The sequence below is a fragment of the Mastomys coucha genome, unplaced genomic scaffold, assembly GCF_008632895.1.
Source record: "Mastomys coucha isolate ucsf_1 unplaced genomic scaffold, UCSF_Mcou_1 pScaffold7, whole genome shotgun sequence".
NCBI classification, from domain to species: Eukaryota; Metazoa; Chordata; class Mammalia; order Rodentia; family Muridae; genus Mastomys; species Mastomys coucha.
In genome coordinates this window covers 22714706-22729176 of record NW_022196913.1, presented here as the reverse complement: position 1 = coordinate 22729176, position 14471 = coordinate 22714706, and the positions used below count along the sequence as shown (strand labels likewise).

The 14471-nt window shown below is 37.9% G+C and overlaps 1 protein-coding gene across 5 annotated transcripts in view; it reads left to right on the top strand.

Moving 5' to 3' along the window:
- Pou6f2 (POU class 6 homeobox 2) overlaps positions 1–14471 on the top strand; it is a 523027-nt gene that overhangs the window by 129369 nt on the left and 379187 nt on the right. The gene's annotated exons all lie outside the window — the stretch shown is intronic.

Below are 14471 nucleotides of genomic sequence, written 5' to 3'. Positions count from 1 at the left end.
CTAAAGAGGAGCTTCACATCTTAGAGGGGCTAAGGCACGGTGCCTGTTCAGCTGGCTGGGAGGATGCCCTCCAAACTTTTTTTTTTACCAACAAGGAACTTACTTACTGCCCATTTGATTTGTCAAGTAGTGTTGCCATGTCCAGGTTGGAAATTATTCAAACAAAACAGAAGAATGAAAAGAAAGAACAAATGGCAAAAAATCATCAGGAAATCAGTTCCATTGCGTGAATTGGTTAACATTTATTGAATAAATATCGACTCAGTTTCGGGTTGCTTTGCAGCCTTTTGTTAAGGGGAAGGAGAGTAAAGAGTTATTATCCGTAGTCAAAAGATGAGAGAGGAGAACTGAAAATGTCAATACAAATCGCTCTGTGCCAGGTAAACAAAGGTGGCTACAGGCATGGCTCAAAGAAACACATTTTGTCTTCAGCATCCGAGTGAGTATTTCTTCTTTTAAAAGGGTTGAGGGAACTGAACATCCCCTACCCTTCTCCCCTAGCCCCCTCTCTTTAACGTATTTTAGCCTTATGCTAACCATGGCGACAGCCCAGGACCTTTTAGGAATCTTTTTCATAAACGAGAACAAACAGAGGGCCACTTCAGCTGAGACATCTGTCATTCAAACATGACAGTCTCTAAGCCAACTCCAACGACTGTGATCTCTAATCAGGAAGGGGAGCGGGCTGCTGAGGCACGTGCTGGTGATGGATGCCGTGAGATGTCTGCTGCACAAGTACTTTATGCTTCTGAGTGACATTAGGTTTTCAGAACAGCAGTGTCTGACACACTTGCTTTTAATTATCTTCAAGTGTGTCTGTCTATACATCTGTACAACTAATCTAGTATAAACAAGCAGAAAACTGGTTGCTCTCAGATTTTAAAAAATAACGCTAAAGTTTGGAGTCAAAGAACATCCATACATACTTGGCAACGAGTACTGATTTAGTTTACAAATGTTTAAGCAGACACGAAAAAGTAACCCCGCAGAAACTTTGTTGCGGATGTTTCTTTTAGAAGAAAATACTGATTTTTACCTAAGAATACAACTGATTGATTCTAGTTGTAAGAAACCCAGCAGTCACTCTTAGGTCTAAAGGTATGGAGTCTGAAACCCAAATTCTCCACACTCTGCAGAACTTTGCAGTTGTAGTTCAAGACTTTAGCTGTGTGCAAAGTCGTGCCGTAAAATACTCATTTTAAGAGGCTGATGAGAGAAATCAGTTAAAATTATCAATTACAGAAAGGCAGAAGTCCACATGCAGCCCCTCCGAGACTGAGTCTATTGTGTAAGGATTTAGCTTTCCAAAGGTAGCAGATCCTCCTCTTGGCCAAGCAGCAGATAAGAAAGGATGCGTTCCGAATGTTTCATGTAGTTTTTTAAAAATAAGCATATTTTGTCAACTTTGGTTTGTAGCCACAACATGTTTTCTGCTGGTTGAAGAGATGAAGGGGTGACAGATTTCTAATCTTATGTATTTAGATTTTTCAGTGTTGGGAACTGCATTGTATTCTGTACCCCACTTTTACTGGTCTGCACACACAGTGAAGGAAGCTTTGAAAAGACTGAGGAGGCCAATGGAATTTTCTTTGAAGTTCCCAGAGAACATATTTTAAGTGGAATCTTTCTGGGATGCCAGAGACCAAGGAGTTCTTGTTTAACTGGAAACTCACAGTGGATTTGGGAAGGCACCTACCTGCACGTTTGAGATTCTCAACTTCTGAGTGTGTGATAGAGTCCAGTGAAATTCTCACACTCTGCCTCTAGATGTTTTATAGTCATTAGCTTGTCTTTCTCCTCTAGATTACTTTATAATGCAATGTGAATCGCTCCCAGTTTTCAGCTAGGCAGAGAAGAAACAGGTTGATTTAACAGTCTTGAAAACTTGAGGAAAAAAAAAACAATGACCGCACGAGACAGAAACTGTACAAAGTACACAGAGCTGAGAGCACTCCTTGGCCTTACAAGGATGTCCTAGTCATTGGGACAATTGCACTCTCACGTTTGAACAGTGCTAAGACTTTGACTAAGTCTAAGAATTGAAAATTTTAGTTTAGGCAACCATCTAAAACTTACTAACGTATTCATCACCCAGTTGGTCTTCTTAGGGACTTTGAAGATAAAATGTATGGTGCCGGTATAGGATGTCTTTCTTAGCACGTGGGTGTCTGGGGCATCATGTTATGTTTTTAGACATAGTTCTGAATGTGCTTTTTATTTGATAACAGAGAATTTGCTGTTCCTGGGCGGTCCAGCTTTTCTCCAAACGAGGGTCTTTCTGCTATCTCTTTCTCAAGCCACTGTACCTCTATTTTTCTTTCGTGTTGTTAAAGCCTGTGCCTCTTGTATGGAAAGGACAGAGCAGGGCAAATCCTGTGCATTTTGCTATGTTTAGTGTCATGGAGAGACATTATACAACAACAGGGGACAGAAAGAGCTTGCTTTTCCTATTGCACCTGAAATTTCAGTATAAATGGATTTCTTTAAAGCTTGTTCACCCATCTGGGTCTCGTTCAAATTAGTAGCCCAGAGGACAGGTCCGTCTTTCTCACAGTATGGCATCTCTGGCCCAAAACTGCAGGAGAAAGGCTAATACTGATGCCCTCTATGGATAAACAAAGGAAATTCCAGGAACCATTGGGCTTTTTATGCCTCTCCTTAAATTGCACCTCTGTACTTAACAGCATCCAAAGGGAGACATACTGTGCAGACTGTTTCAGTGCTCTGAGCCGCTCAGAATGCCAGGAGGAGGAACAAGAAGCCATATGCCAGCCTAAGTAGAAAGTTCAGAAAAGGGCCCTTGTGTTTTATGAAGTAATTACATCAGAGGTAGCATTTTGCTTAACTTGAATAGCCATGGAAACTAAAGTACACTTAAGAGAGATAAATCCACATTTCATTGAGAAACATGTGGTGAGGCAGTTCTCTGTGATATCATTAAGTTTGCATTATTTATTCTTATAAAGCCCATAGAAAAGTACCTCCATTTTCAGCTTATGAGCATATTCTGCTACATTCTGAGCCATAGGAAGCAGTGTGGATGGATGGAGTGCAGGCTTGCACGTGGAAGAATTATTAGAGAAACAGGTGCTGTGTCACACAGTTCTCTAGCTGCAGGATCAAATGACTGATGCCACACAGGGCCGGTCACCAAATATGGGATTAGTGATGTACACTCTGGAAACTGTACCCCAAACTGGCCTTTGGCAGGCAGTCTCCAAGGGAAAGGGCTGCCGTGTTTCTCCAGTGACATTTATATTGCTCATGTCAATGTGGAGCCTCACTTGTGGTTATGACCACCAAGCATTTAGTGTCCCACATTCAGCAAGCAGGATGCTAACATTCAAATGGAAGTATCCACTGTGAAGTCAGGAAAAGGCTGCAGAAAAGATAAAAGTAATATATATCCCTGGAAAAATATCTGTATTCTCAACTGAAGAAGTGAGACCTCATAAAACAGGCCCTAAATATCTCCTCTGTATGTATTTGAGATTTGAAAAATGATTTACGAACAGTGCTTCCCCTGGGACAATTCGTATTGTTTCAAGGTAAACCCCACGATTGCTTGTATTTAAGTTCTAGCTGCCTGGGTAGCTGGGCGATTTTCCTGTTGTATCACACAACTGTGAGCTAGACACACAGCTCAGAATGTTGACCTGAAAGAGAAACACATCCTTTATGAATGTTGTATGTGAAATTTAAAAAATATGGCTGTTTTTCTCCTATAGCCTTTTTCTTTCTAACTTAACAAAAATAATAATGATGATACTCTCAAGAGTGGGCATTTTCAATATCATTCGTCTGCAAACTATTAGGAGAGGGTTGAAAGCTGGGTCAATGATTTCTCCATGTTAGGAAATACACTTGTCTGTTTTCCTTTTCCTTCTACTGAGCTTTGTCCAAAATCATGCGTTAGAAAATTTTCCGTTTTCAAATTGCTGTCCAGTTTGACTTGATTAGGATTTATGGCCATGGAGTCATTTTCAATGACAAAAGGACAAAGGACTAAATTGTCTGTCACCCCTTGAGACAGTGGTCTCTGCAGGTCAGCAGGGAGGTCACTGCAGGCATCCTGGGGGCTGCTCTTCAGCAGGGCTGCCTCTTGCCTGTGAGTGCAAGTGGAGGCCTTCGTGACGAGGTCGCTGTCTTCATTACTTTATTTAAATGTCTTTCTCAAGGTTTCAATACCTTGGGTGCTTATAATGCTCTCATAAAATATGCCGGAGCCAGTAATCAGCATGTAGGGCTTAAGCCCCAGAGGGAGTTGGCTGGAAGATGATGAGGAAAATTCTCTAGAGAAATATATTCATTTGAAATATGGAACATGCTTCTACATTTTTAAAAGTTATATTATATCAATTGAAAATTCATATTCGTTTTCACTAAGGAAGGTGTATTTTGCTAGCAAACATTAAAACTTCATATTTGTAAGTCAACTAAATAATTTGAACAATATATTGTATGCAAAAAATAAAAAAAACTAGAAAGAAATCAATAGAAGTATGTATTGGTGTGAGTAAATGAGATTCGGGATGAGGTGTTTGCCAAAAGCAGTTAATGGTCGCACATGTCTTTGCCATGCTGCACTGACTAGCAGTGAAGAGAAATGTACACTATTATATATATATTTCTCACATTTGAGAAAATCTAATTCACTGATATAATTATTTAAAAAGTAATTGAGAGGCTGTGTGTATTTAGATAACTTCAGTTTAGTGGCATTTTGGTACCAGAATATTGTTAGCACATTGCATTGTAAACAAACCCACTTTAGGTAGCATATATATATTTGAAATATATATTTGAAATATATAGTTTTTCCTTTGAAATGCACACACACACACACACACACACACACACACACGTATATATGTATACTATTCTTTGAAATAAAAATAAATCTAGTGAGAAAGGTGCCTGTGTTCAAACTTCTCAGCAGACTGGTTCAGTGAGCCGTGCTCATAGCTAAGCGGCCCTGCACTGGAGCACAGTGTGACTGAATAGCTAAGCGGCCCTGCACTGGAGCACAGTGTGACTGAAGACTCAGTGGGGACTTCCTTGGTGCTTTCCTTTTCTGTCACTCACCGCGCCTGGGGGTCTCTGGTCAGACCAGTGTTACAGAAGTGAAGTTAAGCATTGCAGAGTCTAACGATGCTGGGAGGGAAGGAGTCAGCCAGCCCAAGTGTGCCTATGGCTTTCTCTCTTCCCTTTTATTTTGACTGCCATGGTTTACATACTTTGTTATTGTTAAATGGTTCCATAAACAGTCGGAAGTCAGATTTATCTGCATTCAGACATTCCTTTAGATGATTCCATCCTAGCCTTTAGAGTGTCGTGGTGTTTTCTACCTTAAAGGTTACCTGGTATTGTAGTGTTTGGTAGTTTGTCCAGCTTTGTCTGTGTCATAATTAGTAGAGAGGTACCTCCCAAGGCTTGGTCCTTTAGTAGATTGCCTGCTTTCTTAATTACCTAGTTGGTTATAGAATTAATGTTCTCATTTTCAAAAACTGACCAAATAAAACATTCTTCCACATGAGAGCTGAGTTTAGGTAGGCTGTTTCAGGCAAAGCTTGTGTGTTAGCACATAGTAAACAGATCATTTGTGAAAGAGCTGGCATCTCTTTGGCGACCTTGCTGGTCTATGTTTTGGGATTAATAATACATCAGACATCACACATTTAAAAGAAAGGAGCTGGAAGAAGGAAGTGGGGGAGTTCAGCTCTGCTCTTGAGCTGTCCCTGATTGCTCAGGCCTTTCTTAGGAAGGCAAGGCGATTGTAGGGGAAGGCACACTTAGCCAAATCTGCACCTGGCCAACTTAATTCACTTCTTGAGTTTCTAATGCTAAAGAGAAAGATAGCAAAGTGTTGAGACCCTACTGGTGCCCTGTCAGGGGGCAATCTGTATAACATTTCCTGCTGCCAGCTTAATAAATTTTTTAAAAATATCCAAAGGCAGAGGTAGCTGTGGAAAGCTCATAGTAACTGTTGCCATTCTCCCCGGATTCACTTCTCTTTACTATCCACCGTGGCTCTGAAATTTTCTTGTTTTTGTTTGCCTGGGTTCTGTATTTTGCTGATGTTTGTTTGTTTGTTTTGTTTTTCAACATTTTATGCTACTTCTTCCTTTTAAAATGTTTATCCTTTGAAATTTTACTTGTTGTTTCTCTTAGAAATCTGAATATAATTTTTTTTAATTTTTTTTTTTTTTTGTGGCATTTTGCAGCTAGACACCTATGGAGCATCATGCTCCATCCAACTCAAATGAAGTTCTAAACCCATCAGTACTGGACTTATTTTTGAAATATCTCCAAGTAATGGATACATTAAAAATCATTCATAAAAGAAGATTTAGGTTTCAGCAGTTAGTAGGCATGAGGCAATATCTAGTTAATAGCATGTGGACCAACTCTCAATCTTGCCAGAGTTGAGGTTCGTAAAAATACAAAACTGAGTGGCCTTGCTTAGAGACACGCTCAATGCTATGTTCTGATCTATTGGATAGACTAAGGTTTTTCTACTGGTTGTCGAGATTGAAAAAATATAACACTAAATCTCTCTTCATTAAAGAAAGTCTGTCCTCAAAGAAACGGAAATTAACTTTGTGTTCTAAGTATTCAGTGATAAAAGCCTAGCCCTGCCACTTGCTGTGCAGGATCTCTCTAAAGTCACTGCTGATTTACTTATTTCTTTTTTTCTGGTATGTTACATGGATATCTGCGTTGTAGTTCAGAATCTTAGAGAGCACCTTTAAACTTCCTCAGATTCTGGCATTGGTTTAAGTTTGCTTGCAGTTGAATATATAATAAGACTATGCCATATATTTTTACACTGAGCTGCTAGCCATGTGCGACTACTGTTGCTTAAGTACTTATATGGGATAACTGTACTCCCATCAAAACTACTTAAAGAGGGGAAAAGGTGGTCCAGTTGCAATACCAGAAACTAAGAAATGTTATTGCACATAAATGGAATATTTTCAAAGTTCTTTGTGCTGAATACCATGAGAAGTAAAACTATAATGATACATTACAGTCATTAAGATGATTAAAACCCTATTAAGAAAATAACACAGGTAAAACTCCAATGAAGCTTGTTGGTAAATAATGTAAACAATGAAGGTGTTTTTTCAGGAGACTTGTGTACCAATAATAAATTGAAGGTTTCGTCAGTTTGATAAGTCTGTCCTGACCTGTCTTTTGGCATTAGCATTTTCTTATACTCATCAATAAAATGTTTGCCTTTAACTATTTTTCCCTACTAAAATGCTTCTCAGATATTTTGTTTCTTACATTTATGCAACTAATGGGGGCAGGGAATGACCTGATTGTCATAAAAGTTTGTTGCAATCAAGGACTCAGAAGAAACATCGTGTCCATTGGAAGGTTAACAGTGGCACTTTCTTCTTGATTTTCTTATGTATCCACACACTGCTTCACAGTGTCTATCAAATTTGTAGTACCATGTATTTTGTGTCATTAAGTTTATGATAAAGGCTAGTTTATAATAGTAAGCATTCTTTTAGTTCACATCATTCATGCACTATTTCAGTATACTGCTGCATATTAAAATAATAGTCTTATGTAAAATGGATCGAATTTAAAATTTGCTAATAAAGGACTACAAATTACTTTTGGACATCTGGGCTGTAATCTACTATCCTTTTGATCCTGACTGCCAGGTACCAGAGGGAGCAACAGGATGTCTCAGAAATTGTGCAATACATTTTAATTTAGGAAATTTATTTTTAATTCAGTAAAGCAAATTGAGAGCTCTACACAGTTTGCTTTGGAAAAAGTATATGTGCTTTAAAAAGAAAACCCATCCAAGCTCAGGAAAATTCCTATGTGTGAATTGTGGAAACTTTAGACATGTATCAACTTGTGGATATATGTCTATTGTCTATCACAACATTAAGTACTGATCATTATTTTAATCAGCAAAAGGCAACTTGTTCCATCGTAAATAAAATGTTTGCTACATTTTATTTCTGCAAGAATTTTGTGTGCCTGAATCAACATTTACATAGGCATGTGTTGAGGTATGTAGGTTTGTGATATACAAGAAATAATTGCCATTTTAGTCATTTGCTACTGAGAGAGTGTGGGAATACTCATTTTTGTTTGTAGCTTTTGATTGCCACATGTGATGATTTTTCTCTTGGTATTGGTAGAGCACGATTTGCTTTTGCAAATTAATGGCTTTGTGTAATGCGTTGAAGACAAGAATCAACCCTGTCAGAGGAGAAGAAAGGCTAAAGGATTAATTTGGTTTAAAAATGCAAACATGTGAAGCTGTTTAAAAAGCATGAAAATATTACTGCAGAGTCACTTATTGCCAAAATCAACCAAGGATAGAAGAGAATAAAAAATCAAATAAGAAAACACACACCCCTGTATTTAATTATGGATGTTTAGGACAGAAGTAGAGGGATGAGCTTCACTTTGTAAGAGCTGGCCTTTTCCCCAATACATCTATTTCATTTACCAAAATTTCAAAAGATAGAAATATACAAAAAAAGGAAACAATCTGCAGAGGAAGCAGCATGGAGGACACATTGTGCACAACCAACATTTCAATGAAACTATGTAATGCTGGCAATAGATAGCGGTGCAATCAGTGAATGGGCAAATCCGTAGGGCGAGAGCCATCTCAGTCCTCTGACGGGACTTGCCCAGACTCTGAGGGGCAAAATGCATGTGCGTTGGAGTGTTGGATGGCTCATTTTGGTCACAGTCTTGAGATGAAGGCAGATTTGAATTTTAAATTAACTTAAGGAATTATCCAAAAATTTAAGTGGACTAGTCTATGCTTTAGCTTGAAATCTTTGACTCTCCTATTATATTTTGTATTCATAGTAATTTCTTAACGATCCACCTGGAATCTACCAGGAATCAGAAAATTCTTTCAAAAGTTAAGTATCCTGCTTTGAAGGGTCTAATGTCTGCAACTGACTGCTTTAAGTAAAAATGAAATGAAGAAGGAAACAGTGAGCTTGGTGCTTCCTGGGAGCCTTGAGATGGGTGGGGCAGCCTAGAGATGGGACCACAAGTCTTGTGATCAGCAGTGTATCAATATAGCTTTATAATGACATAATAACCCAAGCCCTGTAGCGGTTTATGGTTCTTTGGAGAATTCTTATGGATTCTTAGAGTGAGGGAGGTCTGAGAAAAGATCCTGAAAGCTTTCACGAAATCTGGATGTGTGACAGGGAACTACGATGCCTGTGATTTAGCTGCTAAGGAATCCCATCGACCAGGAGCATCATTAAACTTTTAAGGTAAAAACAAACCACAGAGCAATTGGTAGATATGAAGGGTACAGAGTGGCCAGAGTGACTGTGGAAATTAGAAAGTGAAGGTTCTGAGATGAGAAGCAAAATGCAGGGACCCCACTGTCGACCTCAGTGTCCTGCTTAAAAACAGAACTCTATGTGCAGTGTTCTGAACACTAGAAGCACGCTGGGTATCTGTGTGTGTGTGTGTGTGTGTGTGTGTGTGTGTGTGTGTGCGTGCATTTCCTTCATGGAATCTGTCAGAATTGATTGCTGCTCTTTCATTTTCTCTTGGCTATTTTTAGTCAATGATAAATAAAGAACCAGAATTGTGAATCTGGTACCAGTGAGATATCACACCAGAAACAGCAGGGAAGAGCCAAGATGAATGACTTTACATCAGTGGATGCCCGTAGATCCCAGGCCCCTTAACATTTGTAATACTGCTAATTTCTATGAGCTTTTTAAAATACACTTCCACATGAGCTCTCAAAACCCATAAAAGTGTGGCATGTAAAGTAAATTGTTTGTCACTTGCCGTCGGCCTGCCATATTTATTGTCAGGAGAAATGGACATTAGTTGGAAAAGCAGTTGTTAAAGGGCCAAACAATTTTTAAAGATGGCAAAGCTGTGCAAGGGCTTTCCTTTTTCTAACAATGAGGCGCCCCTTCAGACATCAAAAGACAAGATAATAAGACACTTCAAGCACAATTCAAGATTATATTCAACATCTAAAGGCTCATCTCTTGTCAGTTTGCATTTACCCTCCGAGGGATGGAACGCTTCTATCATCTTTCTGTCAAGAGGAGTCTGGCGGAAGAAGCAAGGGCTCTTATTTCACACTCTTAGGGTTTCTTTATTTTTTTATTTTTTTATCAAATAGCCTCCACTCACTTGGATTCAGCCAAAATGGAGGGATAATTCCAGGAAGGTCATCACAAGTACAAAAATCTCATATTGATTTGTATGATTAGAAGGCATTAAAATTGCACGTTCACGTTAGGTGCTGGGAAGCTGTGTCAGTTACTCGGTCAGACACTTTTTGCAGCCTGGGAGAGAAAAAGATAACTAAAAATGTAAAAGTAGATAACTGAAAGCTGAAATTGTCTTAAATGCTGTTTGAAAACGTAACAAGTGAACATAAAAACAATTTAATGCTTTTAACTTCATAATATTTCCAATTAGCTTATTCTTCATGGAATACTTCAGACAATGTACAAAGAGAATAGCAGGCCCATGGTTAACAGCCAAAAGAAATACTTTTGTCAAATTGTTTGTAAATACTTTCAAAAATTGATTTTATATATCTAATGTATGGATAATAGCTGATGACATTTTCAGTATAAATTAAATTACAGGGCTATCTGCAATGATTAGCAAGGTTTTGTAAACATTTATTCTCTAAAATGATAATGCTGTTATGCTTGCCACCTCATGCTGTCCTGGGACAGGTGCTATGGAAATACTAGATGACTTATCATCATGATTATTCTCTACCAAAATAAGTCACATCTTTTGCTCTCTGAGAGTCACATCTCCATACAGAGAAGCATTCTGGGCTTTTTGTTTGTTTTTGTTTTGGATGTTAGTGGGAACACACTTAAAAAAGTTAGAAGAACCAGGTTTTCTTCTCAAAATAAAACAATTGATGAAAATAAAACCATGATATCTTGGGATCATTTCTATATTGAGTCTTTGAAATTACTTTTCCTAGGAACTTTCATCACCTCTCCATGTCTTAGTTTCTGATATTTCTCTTCTTTGCTGTTGACGTTTTGAGACTAGCTTTCTTTTTCTATACCACAGGGTCACATTAAAGCAAAGCAAGTATCTGTGTGTGTGTGTGTGTGTGTGTGTGTGTGTGTATGTTGTATAAATATGTCACAGCGTCATTACAGTATGTGATAGAAGTGAAAACATGATTCTACCATATTTGTTCTATTCATTATATGGTTCTATTTCTACTTTGCACTTTACAGTTCATGCATTCAACATTCAACCGTGAATTAGTCAACTCAATAAACGTGAACTGAGTGCCTTCTCTATGGCAGGTGTATGTTGGGTGCTGGAGACTGTACAGAGGATACTGCACACAGTTAGAGTGTGTAACATGAGAACAGGCATTAGTGTGCCAAAATGAGTCATCCTTAAACAGCCTCCACTCTGACATTGTCTTTTTCACCTATGTTTCTGGTATTTCTTTAAAAATTATTGATCTTCAAAGTTATATATTTTAGAAGTTTTTAATTGTTCAGAAGCCACATTGAGGTTTTCATTGAGGAATAAGTATTATTCCAAAAATATTGTCAAAGGAAAAAAGAATTATTACGTGACTCACAGCAAATTTCAATAGTAGTGTTTTTGCCATTGTGTTTGAGGCAGAAAAACAAAACTCTACTTTTGTACATTTCTTAGTTGTGTCCAAAGGGAGTATAAACTAGAATTTTATTTTGTAAGCTGATTTTCCTACATCTTTTCTCTTTTCTAAATTCTTGTTACATATTATTTATCACAATGCCCAAGGCTACTGAGACTTGCCTTGAGTTTGGGGTTAACTGTGGCTCAGACTTAAGTTTGGGGTTGACCTTGGCTTGCCACTTAGTAGCTCTTTCAGCAGAATTTATAACTTAAGTTTCTACATTCTCACTTCTGGCTAGAAGGTTTGATGACATGGCGTAGGACAGTGCTGGGTTTAAAATGATTGACACTCATAGTGTCCTGTAGAGTTTGGGACATGCAAATGGTTAAGTTGAATATAAGTTTGCCATTTTCAGAAAGTGGTTGATTATTTTTAGCACTAAATGGGATACAATTGGCAATAAATGTTCTGAGATAGCTGGAATGATCTGTGCCTCTTTCATCAAGGATCATCCGTTCTCAGAGATCTCTTGGCCAAAGGGGGTCTTCTGGGGATCTTTTTCTCAGGATGACAGTACCTCTCCCTTCTTCAGATACATTAATGATTGCTTTCTTTAGAACTCATTTAGGAAGAAATCTATAAATGGATGATAGAAGATTCTAGAGAAGACCGTGATTCTCTGCCTGCGTCTTGTAGAGCATATGGATGAGGGTGGAAGGGTGGGAAAGGGACAGTTAAATATATTATCCTGTTCTAAATTTAAAATGTGGGAGACTGTAATTCTTTCATATAACTGAAATCTTTAAGATAACGTTGGTGCTGAGAAGTGGTATAACATGAGATGCCTTTGGAAGGTGATGCCACGTCTCTAGCTGCTGACTGGTCCCATTGCCCAGTAGCTATCTTCATTTGGATAGATTCATCTATGTAGTTCTAGCTTTGTCTCTAAGAGAAATTGCCAGCTTTTAGGCCAGGTACAGGTTTTTCTCTGTCTTGAACACATTTTTTTTTTATAACCATAGGGATATAGCAGTTGTCCTTAGTGAAATGTTCTGAGATCTCTCACAGACAAAGGAGTTTGCGTTCTTAGTGCCTCCACTTCCCTTTCTCAAACAGGAAAGTTAAAATAATAGGCTGGTTGGTGTGTGAGGGAGATTAGGAAATTACTAAACACCAGCAATGGAAATGTAAGAAAAATATATGATTACAGAAAGGGGCCTTTACTTAATGTGAATCCCTTTGCTCACTTAGAAAACTAATGGGCTTTCTCAACCTGAGAAGGGACAGTTTTCCTGATGATAGCCCAACAAAGAGTTTGAAGCAGATTTTAACAACCTGAAGAGAGTAAGGATCTGCTTTCTCTATTTAATTGTCCCCCTAAAAAGCCAAATCTCAGGCTGAGTGGCGAATGTAATTTCTACCCCAGAATATGGTTTGATTAGGCAGATGAGCTTCTCTGTCCCAGAGGAAACCCTTCCATCCTGCCAAAGGTTTAGCTATAAGTTAGGTATGCGGACCACAGCTGCAACTTGAAATCCATGGCACCTTCATTAGGAAGTGTGTATATAGCCAGTGTTTAGTATTTTCCTAATCTTCAAGAAAAAAATCTTAATGTTTTATTTTAAAAACAAACCAACAGTAAGAAAGCACATTAAATAAACCTTATCATTGCAAGACTTGAACATGCTTGTTGGAAGCTGTGTTTGAGGGAAGAAATGTTACTACCTTTCTGAGGATGGAGATTTCATTTGAGAGTTTGAAAACTTAGTTCCTTTTATGCATACAAAATGGCCAGGGTAAGAAGGGTTTGCTGTTGGTATGGTTTCCACGGCAACTTGGGTTTTATTACATATTCATGTCACATACACATCTCTTAGAAATTGTTGACATTTTTAAATAATTTTATTTTTATACATGTCAACCAGTCTAAAATGTGTGTATGTATGAGATCGATATTGCATGCCTTCAAATTGAATTAATGTCCACAATCATGTTAATATTAAGTAGAATAGACATTCTCTTTCTATTACTCTGTCTGTTTAAACAGAATTTCACATAGTCCGACTAGCCTGGAACTCACTAAATAGTCAAGCATAATCTTGAATTAAACTTCAGTTTTACATTTTTATTCTTTATTTTTATTATTTTTGAGTTAATAGGAAGGGTCAGGGTTTTCCTACACAGCATCCATGTTGAGAACAGAGAGAAACTTTTGGGAGTTGGTTATATCTTACCGTGGTATCCAGTGATAGAGCTCATCCAACTTCAGAGGAAGCAAATTCTTTTACCCATTGAGCTTTCCTGCTAGATGACATTGCATTGTTAACTAGCTCAACTTAAACATCAGCCCTAAGAATTGTTTCTTCTAGAGACTTCAAACAAACAGACAGGTGAGTTTATCTGCTTTAACATTCTATGGAGGCTCATAAAACTTTTTCTTTAAGATCTTTGACATTTTTCCTTAATGGTCTTTGATGTTGCTCAGGAAACATGAATGGACTGGGAGTGTTGTGTGGGACTGTGGAAGTGTGGATTAAGGAGTAGAGAGTTTCAGTTGGGAAGGAGATGATTTTGTGACCTATTGCATATTCTGGTAGCTCCAGTTAATAACGTATTATATGCTTGGAAGTTGTCAAAACAGTAGATGTTTAATGTTCTTCACACAAAAACATAAAGTGGTAAGTGTATTAATGGGCCCTATTAATTCTTGTGCAATGTACAAGCATGTCAAACACACATGTTGTAAATGCATACACCTGTTATTTATCAATTAAAAAAAATATTAAGAGGCTGGGGAATTATTTGAGTAGTTAATAATACTGGTATTCTTTTTTTTTTT